The sequence below is a fragment of the Schistocerca cancellata genome, chromosome 6, assembly GCF_023864275.1.
Source record: "Schistocerca cancellata isolate TAMUIC-IGC-003103 chromosome 6, iqSchCanc2.1, whole genome shotgun sequence".
Lineage (NCBI taxonomy): Eukaryota > Metazoa > Arthropoda > Insecta > Orthoptera > Acrididae > Schistocerca > Schistocerca cancellata.
This window is the reverse complement of record NC_064631.1, coordinates 245,867,709-245,878,401: the sequence shown is the minus strand read 5'-3', so window position 1 is coordinate 245,878,401 and position 10,693 is coordinate 245,867,709. Positions and strand designations below refer to the sequence as shown.

Below are 10,693 nucleotides of genomic sequence, written 5' to 3'. Positions count from 1 at the left end.
TATACTGAAGCAACAAACGTCATTGGTGCAGTACTAAAGAAAACGCAGAGTACAGATACAAACAACTTTAACTGACATGTTTATTTAAAAAATAAAAGTTATCCTGAATGTTATGGTGGCGTAATTCTAATTATGCATTTAATGCCTGCCCGATGTCGAGCACCGACACAAATTCTCGCTCTCTCCGTAGCCGGGCATTTTCTCTCTTGCATCTCCATGCATCGCAGTCTGTTGTGTTTGTGGTTCAAATGGTTCAAATGGCTCTGAGCACTATGCGACTTAAATTCTGAGGTCATCAGTCCCCTAGAACTTAGAACTACTTAAACCTAACTAACCTAAGGACATCAAACACATCCATGCCCGAGGCAGGATTCGAACCTGCGACCGTAGCGGTCGCGCGGTTCCAAACTGTAGCGCCTAGAACCGCTCGGCCACCCGGGCTGGCTGTTGTGTTTGTGGAATGTGATTTTCATCAGCATACAAATTTCCCAATCGTCTTTATACTATTGTTACTGCTATCCTGGCCGATAGTCCCCACATTTCTTCTTTTAATTTATGGCCACTATTGGTGGGTTTTTACCATGGATATAATGTTTAACTGGTTTTCTTCGGCCTATTGTCGTCCGTTCCGGATTCGTGGTAGGTGTTTTTAATTTTTGATTGGATGTCCCAGCCTGTTATTGGTCTGGTTGGGCAAACATTTCTCGACGGTTCTCACAGTTAAAAAAAATTGTTTAGGCACGCTGAGGAACCTTGGACCCATGCTTTTTGCTAACGTAACGGTTCGATTCGCTAAATGTGTCTTTTCTTCACAGATAAGGAATGTTCTGTCGCGCCATTGTTGCAAGTTTAAAGTGATGATTTAACATAGGGGTGTCCAAAAAGACTCTCCGCAGTACCGTATGATTGTTAGCCGCGTGTGCCGTATGATTGTTCGCCTGCCTGGGTTACTTCCCTTCAAGTGAACTCTCTTAAAATTCCTCTGTTTCGTTTATCTCAGCCAGCGTCAGTAGTATGGTTGGTGTGTGTCGTTACGTGTTGACGTGAACCTTTAAGGTTAGTTCCTTTGTTCGTTTGTTTCGTTTTTGTCACTGTTAAAATGCTAACCATTGAAGAATGTGTGTTTTTAGTGGAACAAGTGTTCAAAGCTGGCGGTAAATACACAGTTTCAGTTCGTCAAACATTTAATTCAATTTTCCCGGAGACAACACTCCCACATCGCGATACTGTGTGAGATTTGATTAACAAATTTCAAAGTACGGGTTCAGTTACATGCACCGAGAAGTGGTCGTCCTAGCGTTTTGTCTGAGGATAAACTACTCAATATTTCCGATAAAATGTCCATGAGTTCGAACAAGTCAGTAAGAAAACTCGCCCAGGAAATAGATGTTAGTGTCAGAACGCCCCACACAGCTGTAAGGAAACAATTAGAAATTTTCCCATACAAAGTGACAGTCGTACAAGAACTGAAAAATACTGATCATGGCAAGAGACTGCATTATTGTCAATGGTTCAAAAATTTCTTACAACAAAATGGAAGGAATATTCTTAATAATACGTTTTTCACTGATGAGGCATGGTTTCATTTATCCGGATACACGAATTCGTAAAATTCTCGTATGTGGAGTACTGCAAATCCAATGTGTATTCATGAGGAATCACTTCATTCTGTGAAAATACGAGTTTGGATTGCAATTTCTAGACGTCGGATTGTGGGTCGCATATTTTTCAATGAAACAATAAACGCACGACGATACTGCGGTGATATTCTGCACCCATTCATAGGAGAATTTGTGTTAAGTGAAATACTGAACGGCTATTTTCAACAAGATGGCGCAACCGCGCGTACAGCTAGCGTTTCAATGTCACTGGTTGCTGATGTTTTTGTGATCGCATAATTTCACAGGGACTTTGGCCTCCATGATAGCCTGACCTAACACCACCTGACTTTTTCTTCCGGGGTGCAGCGAAAGTAACTGTCTATAAAAACCGTCCAAAATCCGTCGATGGATTGAAAATTGCAATATCCACTTTCGCTGCTTCTGTTACTGGAGAAATGTTACAGCTTGTGTTTGAGAATATGATTAGACGAATTGAATTGTGTATTCAACAACAGGGGGGCCACTTTCATCATTTAATGTGAAAATTTGTAAGTAAAAAAAATTCAATGAATTAATAAGATGTATTTCACCGAGTTTCATTTCGGTATATTCACTGCGGCATACGGCACGCGCGGCTAACAATCATACGGCACTGCGGAGAGACTTTTTGAACACCCCGTATAAGTCAGTTGCTCTCTTTCTCAATATTGATTGTAACTATAATTAGACCACAATTGTAGCGAACGCTTTTTCTAATTTAACGGATCTAACCCGATGATGTGACTTCTAGCCAACGAAACCGGTCGTTAAATAAATTATTTACAAGAGCAGCCAAACAGTTATTATTCATGATGTCTACTTATGGCTGCAGTTGCCCCTCATACAAGATAGTGTGTTACACTGCGTGGATTGTTCGAAACAACAACCACGTGAGCCCCATTTCAAATTATGAGCACAACGTAGGCTAGGCGCACGGCTCTCCTCACAGCGGTGACACCTCAGGAAATGGTACTCCGGGATCCTCCTCACTAGACCCCACGAGAGGTAGGAGACGTTGGTGAGTGGCGAGGTTTTAAAACGGTTAGTGGACATTTTCCCTCACTCATTTTGTTAATCCGCTTGGAAGACGTAACACGGCAAGGCAGTTATTCATGGAAATCTTTGGATCCAATAACCGCCAAGTTCAAATGGTGTTATCCATCACTAGACATCATAAATTTGCGAATACTGTTGAAAGGTTGGTCACTGACCCATAATGAAGGCAAAGCCGCAAAGAATATCAGCGATCGATTCTTAGCAACACTCTCAGCATTTATAAGCGAGAGATGTTCACTGCCTACATCAGACTGAGAACATCAGTCATGGCCAAAATAACTACACTGTCAACATCATTATTAATGGGTACTTTCTATTTGAATTTCATTACCAGTAGCAGGAGTACTGCAACTGGAGAGATGCATTCCGCTAGAGAATACACTGAACATACTGTGATTTAATTAATACTCTCTTCGAGGAATCTTTTTTTTATCCCTTTCAGACCCTCTAGCTACAACTATGTTCATTAACTTTTATTGTGTCTTAGGACCAACAAATGTATTTTGTCCAATGGAAACTTGAGGTGTAGATTTTTTAATGTTCAACCTTTTAACATATGCAAGTGCATTGGGCATCACTACGAAAATATCAGCAAACTTTTCCTGTTATTTTGCATTGTACTTATTCTATGTTGATGTTACTATTTATAACAACAGAGAATATTTCGTAATTAGATATTTTAGTCCATAAAATGAAGCTAAGTGTACAAAGTATGTTTCGCAAACAGATAAATGTACCTATATTAAAAAATCATCTAATAGCATTACCGCACAATGAAAAATTTTCCTTCATCTAGAAAAATTCGGAACTGAGAGAGTTAATTTTTTTGTATTATCCCCTATCCTCCAGTTGATTATTAGGAATAACCACAGACAAAGAGTTATGGAATTTCACACACGTGCAGTAAGAGATTGCTGCGATGTTTACAACACAGGTACATAGGAAAAAGAAAATCTCTACATATTAATCAGTAAGGGATCTTAGCTTATGGAAAAGATGTCAGACGAAAAGGACGCACTGTAAGTTTCTGGCCGATTAAAACGGTGTGCCGGACCGGAACTCGAACCTTTGCCTTTCGCTGGCAAGTGCTCTACTGACTGAGCTGTCCAACCTTTAGGGAAGTTTCCCTGATTAGGACTAACAAATGGTTCAAATGGCTCTGAGCACTATGGAACTTAACTTCTGAGGTCATCAGTCCCCTAGAACTTAGAACTACTTAAACCTAACTAACCTAAGGACATCACACACATCCAAGCCCAAGGCAAGATTCGAACCTGCGACCGTAGCAGTCGCGCAGTTCCAGACTGTAGCGGCTAGAACCGCTCGGCCACCCTGGCCGGCTAGGACTAAAACCCCTGAAACACACTCTCATATTCAGAAAAAAACGGAACACATTGAACGACTAGAGATAGGACGTTCATACTCACAGAACATTATTGTGTTCTGCAGCAATACTTAGCATTTGAACCATGTCTGCCCGCGGGCTCAAGGTCAACAGTGATACAGCGGCGCAACACCGTCTACCGGTAAAATCTGCATGCGGCTTTCGTTGTCGCTGTAAACCGAAGACAATGGATCAGTGTGACTTGAGCAGACGTGCAGGATGCCTCGCAGACGTATGCGCGAACCGTACCGTCAAATCAGTAACTCTGAAAGAAGGCGCATTATTGGCATGAGAGAATGTGGTGCGTCCATCCGGGAAACTGCTGCTCGTGTGGGACGAAGTGTTTCGGCGGTACACCGGATGTGTGCGGAGTGGTTCACGGAAGGCTGTAGAACACGACGCAATGGGTCAGCTCGCACCACGTAAACCACCTCCCAAGAAGATCGACACCTCATACGAACAGCATAGCCGGACAGATCTGCGTCCCCCTCGGGTCTGGCGAAGCAGTGGAACAGTGTAACACATCGTACACTAGCAGCAGTGACAGTTCGTCGCCGTTTATTGCGGCAGGGTTACGCGCGCGTCGTCCACTGCTCTGCCTATGTTGGACGGATATGCAGCTAGATGGCAATGGTGTATGGAACGACGTCACTGTGGCAGAAATGGAATCAGATTGTGTTTCTGGGCGAATGTAAGTTGTTTGTCTGAAAATGATGGCCGCATTTTGGTTCACCACAGACAGGGGGAGCGGCATCAGAGTGACTGCATTCATTCACCAAGTACAGCGCCAGCTCAAGCGCTTATGGTATGGGGTGCTATTGGGAACATCCACAAATCACAACTGGTGCGTGTCCAATGTCACCAGTGTGACCTACAAGAATGACATCCTGCGACTCGTAACCATACCCTTTCTGCACAACACACCAGACGCCATTTTTCAGCAAAATTATGTTACATGAACACATGCCTTCTTGGTGTCTCAGGATGTCAGCTACCGTATATTGAATTTAGAGCTAGCATTAGGCTCACTGAAAACTTCATCACTGTTGTGTCTAGATATCCTGTCTACTTAGTTGCCTAGAGACACAATCAAACAACTCGTATTAATGAGTTTTATTACGACAAGCACAAATACTTAACTTTGATCTGGGAATTCTTGTAGTCCTTTACACAGGATCATCCACAAGTGCAATTAAACACATTTGTCGCAAGCAAAGGGCGACATACAAGATAATCAGTCCTCTTCAGAATACACAAACACAAGCAACACTTCTGATCCTAGCGACCGCTACTAACAGAAGTCTGTCGACTGAACTGCAGTGACTGCCGAACTGTGCCACGTAGAGATTGCTAATGAAGAGGCTCCAATGCTTTGGCTAACGAAGTGTCTAACGTTGAAGCTGGTATCGAAATGGGTCGCCACCAGTCGGGCGCGGCGCTTATGTCGTTTTCAGCTAGGGGCCGCAGCTGTCACGTTGTCGTCCTGGATGGAGGACAGTCAGCGTGCGATTAGCTGATCTCTTCTCACAGCCTTCTCTTCTATGTCGTTCCTGAGTGGTGTGCGGGCGCTGAATTTACGCCGTAACAACCACAGTCAATATTTTTTAAGGGTCCATTAAAAGCCGTAATAGTTTTGTCATTGGTCAGCCTCATTGTTTATTTGAGTGTTGTTCAACTACACACAAACTAAGTTATGTAATTTGACTGTGTATCATGATCTGTTAATCCGCCTGCCAAAGTACGGCCATGTATTTATTTAACATTTTGTAGACCGGGCAGCTGTGGTGTAGTTCAACTGGCTGATACTGTGCTTTTTCATAGTTTTTATGAATTTTGTGCAAAGAACTTACGTTAGTTCACTGCATTTGAAAGAGGGATCCTTGAAATACTGCAAAGAAGCAGTATATTGAAATGAAAGTGTATTTTTCACTACAATAAAAAATTTATTTCTTCTTTCATTTCCTAATGGTGTCAGAATTAGAAGTTCTTATTACTATAAGTAAAATTGTTAGGAAATATGGTTTTTGTTTGACAATTACTTAGTTACTTTTGCTTTACTATAAAATTTTTTGAAGGGTTTTGGAAACTGAAGGTCCTGCTTCGCATAACCCACTGTAGTCCCTGGCATTTTTTCTTACCATTTTCCCAGAAATTGCCTTGCCTCTTTCTGTACAAATCTTACTTCTCCCCTGAGGCCATATTAAAATTTCTGTCGTCAGAATCAAGTTAGAAAAATGTCGTCCATTGAGTGTGTTTACAGGTGAACTATTTTCAATGGAAGTTGATTCAAACAATCGCTGCCAATTCAGTAAGGAACTGAGCAAGATATTTGCTAGAATGCCGCTAATTTTTGCATAAATATGCGAAGTTACTGTCGTCTCCACGGAAATGTGAAAAAAAGCTTACTTTCGCCAAGTCATTTACGTCATCTCAAAAGGATATTAGCCCAGTAGCTGGGCAATGTTGTCCATACGCGTCTTGTTTTTTTTTTTTTATTAGAATCATAATTGAGGCAGGTTCCTTCTTCTCTATCGTTTCTGATTTTGTTCTGACATTGATAATGGATGCAGTAATTTTATATTTTGTCGTCAATGCGTTTCTAATGTCTTTCCATTTCACAAACAACAGATGACCTCGTCTGTGAAACGAAAGTTAATTTTCTTTCAGCTTCTGGTTAATTAGATATTAACTAGCCCTTTTCTATTCCTTAGTACTGTACTTTAGGGCGTCTTGGAAACTGTGATGGCGTAAGCAGTCGCCAGCACACCGTTCGGCAAAGATGAAGCGCGAAGGTCTATTAGTAGGCGCTGGATCTAGCGCGCCTATCATGGGAGTGGCCAGAGACACATTCACAAGTAACACGAAGCCAACGCCCTCTCAACAGCATGTATTTAGGTTGCCGTCACTGACCGGAGGGTCTCACTCATTCAGTCATCCAGTTTGGCACCTGTCAGTTTACGCACAGAAGGGGTTTTTTACGTCACAGGGTATGACAGTACATAGCGACCGGATTGGTGACTATAGCGGGACTGGTTTTATTGACATTACATCACTCTGCAGGACTATTACTGTTGAGTTTGTAACACAAAATATGGACTATATTCAAGTTAGGTAACCGATTCCTGTCCATGTAAATAAAGAACCGTATTAATCGACGTGTTCATTTGTATTGTAGAAAGAGGCTACCGGCCACCCATAGCAACATCGTCTCTCTTGCTCGCTTTGAAACGTCCCCTTTGAATAATTTATACATGAAACGTCCCCTTAGAACAAATTATACAAGACTGTGCTTAAACTGACACACAATGTTTTTAGCGCAACGCAATCTGACTATCAAAGATCCCTGCAAAGGAATGGCCCTGAGTAACATTAAACTACACCTCTCACAAATAACTTACCTCACAAAAATCTTCATTACTGGAACTACTGCAATACAGCGAGCGCCACTACTGCCAGCCAAAGAAAAGATTCGAACTACTGAAGGCACTAACTACTGGTAGGGATAGTTAGCAAATGAAAGATATTAATAGAGAACAAACAATGTATTTACCTTAATATTCATAATTGACATCCAGTATTACAAATTATCAAAACTCCGCCATCTCTCTCCCCACATCCACCACTGCTGGCGGCTCACCTCCAACTGCGCAACGCTACGCGCTGTTCACATCCAGCTGCTGCTGTCTAACACTACAATGGCAGACAACAATGCAAACTAGCCACATACTGCACACAGCACAGCCAGTGATTTTCGTACAGAGAGCGCTACGTGGCGGCGGCGTTACCAATATAAGAACCTAAACAGTCTACTTACATAAAGAAAACATAAACAACCTACTTACATAGCCCCCATGCTCCCCACAAAAAATTTTTACAAATGGTGTTGGGCACTGGCCAATACAGATTTGAAAAAAAATTTTTCACAATTACAGTAACAAAGATATAAAATGCACACACTTATTGATACAATGTTGGTCCAAAGCTAAAATTTTCTCACAGTCCATAAAGATAGTCCAGATTGTTCATCACAATAGTAATTACAGTTTTTTTTCACAAAGTCTCATTAGTAAAAAAATTGCACACAGAAGTAGTGGATTTCCATGCAGTCTTGAAGAAGCAGTGTTGTCCTTCCAACGGAAAGACAGTGCTGACTCTTGACATGCAGACAGGTAATGGGCCACAACAGAGCAAACCCACAGCAGAGTCATTCGACGTTTTGAAGAATATTGGTAGGTAGGTCATCACAGAGCAGACTCACTGCAGTCCTGGTAGAGAGTATTGGTGGGCCACCAGAGGTGCAGACCCACTGCAGTCCTTGTAGAAATAGTGGACAGGCCCACTGTAGTCCTGGTAGAGATGACCAGCAGCCATCTGTTGTGACTGTGCGGGTGCACAATCACCAGTGAAGAGTCTTGCAGTTAATATAGCAAGTCCCTAACCACCACTTGTGCACACACAAAGTTTTTGGAATTGTCCTTAGAACCAGCAATGCTGTTATCCAGTCCCTTGCTGAATTAGTAACACACGTGCAAACACTAACAGTCCCAACTTCTCACATATTGTCCATATACTATGACCAACAGAAACGTGTGCAGTGAAATGTAACGTACAAGTTACTAATATGATGAACTGGTGTCAATTACCATTTTATAACATGAGAATACAATTACAAAGGTACAAAATACATCATTAAAGAATATAACAATACAGATAACATTTGTAGTTCAGGCTTTACAACAGAATAGAAATAAACATATACATCAGTGTTACAGGAATTATGACATAAGTAAATACATAAAGGATCAGAATAATTTTAAAAAACATCAACTTCACACATGAGCAACAAAACAGAATAAATAATGTCTAACATCTTTACAAGGTAAATAACTTATTATTAATGCAAATTATATTTGAGGATAACAGTATTCCTCATCATAGTTCATGTAGTGGAGTACTAGAAAAATTCTACAACATAAGTCTTATCAGATAAACATATAAAGACAGGAAGAACATAATTACACACGGGTACCCAAACACATAGTGGGATAACACAAAAGGAAAGGACAGGGTTTGTTTCATTGCAGTATTTTGCAAACAAAACTTTCTTTGCTTCTTGGAGATCTCCCTTCATTCATCATTATTCCCAAAAGTCCTATCTAAGCCTGCCTTCTGTATTCTGTTCACATCCTCTGTCAAAAATAGTTTTTTTCCACTGTACACTACTTTTTTGGCCAAACCATTTTTTTTAGCTTCTCAATGCATTTCTTCCAATCCATCATAGTTAGTTTCTTATATAGTCTACCCCCTATTAAGCTAACTTAAATCTACTGAGCTCAGATGCTAAACTAAGGGACAAGGCAATGCAGCATCACATAACAAATTATCACAAACAGCAATGACAAAAAATGCAAATTGGCAAAGCTAGCAGCATAAATTAGCAAAGCTAGTGCAATATTACAACTAATATAAGGCAATGAGCAGCAAACAATAAAAATGAATTATTAGTAAAACTGGCTTAACAGAATAATACAAAGTCAAATTCAATAACACTATGCCTGGCAAACAGCAGCAACTTCTACCTAAACATGACATAGCTCAAGCAGAAAAAATATTACAGTAAAAACAACAATGCAGATAAGGGAAATGTATATTCACATCTTAATGTCTATGTAATTAAAGTGGTGCACCATAACAACTTATTGTAAAAAAAATATTACCATGTACTTGAAAAGAAAATTATGTGTTACTGTTACTAGTTCCTTCTTATTGTTCTTTCCTTTCCAAGTGCTCCTTTTTTAAAGAATGTGGATTACAAAATTATTATTTAATGGATCTGTTGACAGAAAGTGTTCACATTAGCAAATGCATTTTATTTTATAAAAGCAATGTTGCAACACAGCTGGAAACAAGATATCAAATGAAATAAGCAATTACGCAAACCAAAGCATAAAAATATCATTCAATAGTCATGTGACATTTCATAAGTTAGTGGAAATTCTCTCAACTCTCGTAGAAAGACGCTTGTCGTAATCAGATGTGCAGATGTAAAAATATTTCTCGTCATTTCATTAGGCATTGCAGTAAATATCATAAATTACGAGCTCCACAGTATGCTTTCAACAAGGAAATGTCAGTAGCACTGACAATGGCCTCCCCTTTCTTTTTTTTCTACCTGTGCTTCTGACGAGGCACTCACACTAATGGCTTGTTCTCCAGGTGTCTGACACAGCTGTGTGCCGACGACGCACGTGCAGGTGGTCACTTACGTTGCAAATGTGTAGAAACAAAATCCTATGAATATAACAGTGTCCAAAAAAATGTTCGCCGGCATTGTGATACATTCACGCATTTACACACACATTTCATAACTCTTAAAGTACGATTCTCGGTTTCCAACATCCTTTTTCACAAGTCTGCGTCCCTAACCACTATTCATTACTCCTTACCTTATTCGTCGACACTTCTTCAATATTGCATCATAACAGATAAGTAGGATAATCAAATAACTCATATAGCATCAGCCTGTTAATCATAAACATACTTCAGCAGCATAATACTTATCGTCATCATAATAATAACATCATAACACCTCAGTCAACTCAAAATCGTCGTA

The 10,693-nt window shown here is 40.4% G+C and overlaps 1 non-coding gene across 1 annotated transcript; it reads right to left on the bottom strand.

Moving 5' to 3' along the window:
* Nucleotides 1-357: 357 nt before the first annotated feature.
* On the bottom strand, nt 358-441 carry Trnap-ugg (transfer RNA proline (anticodon UGG)). The gene has a single exon. It is a non-coding gene; the product is annotated as a tRNA-Pro (tRNA).
* Between the last annotated feature and the right edge of the window lie 10,252 nt (nt 442-10,693).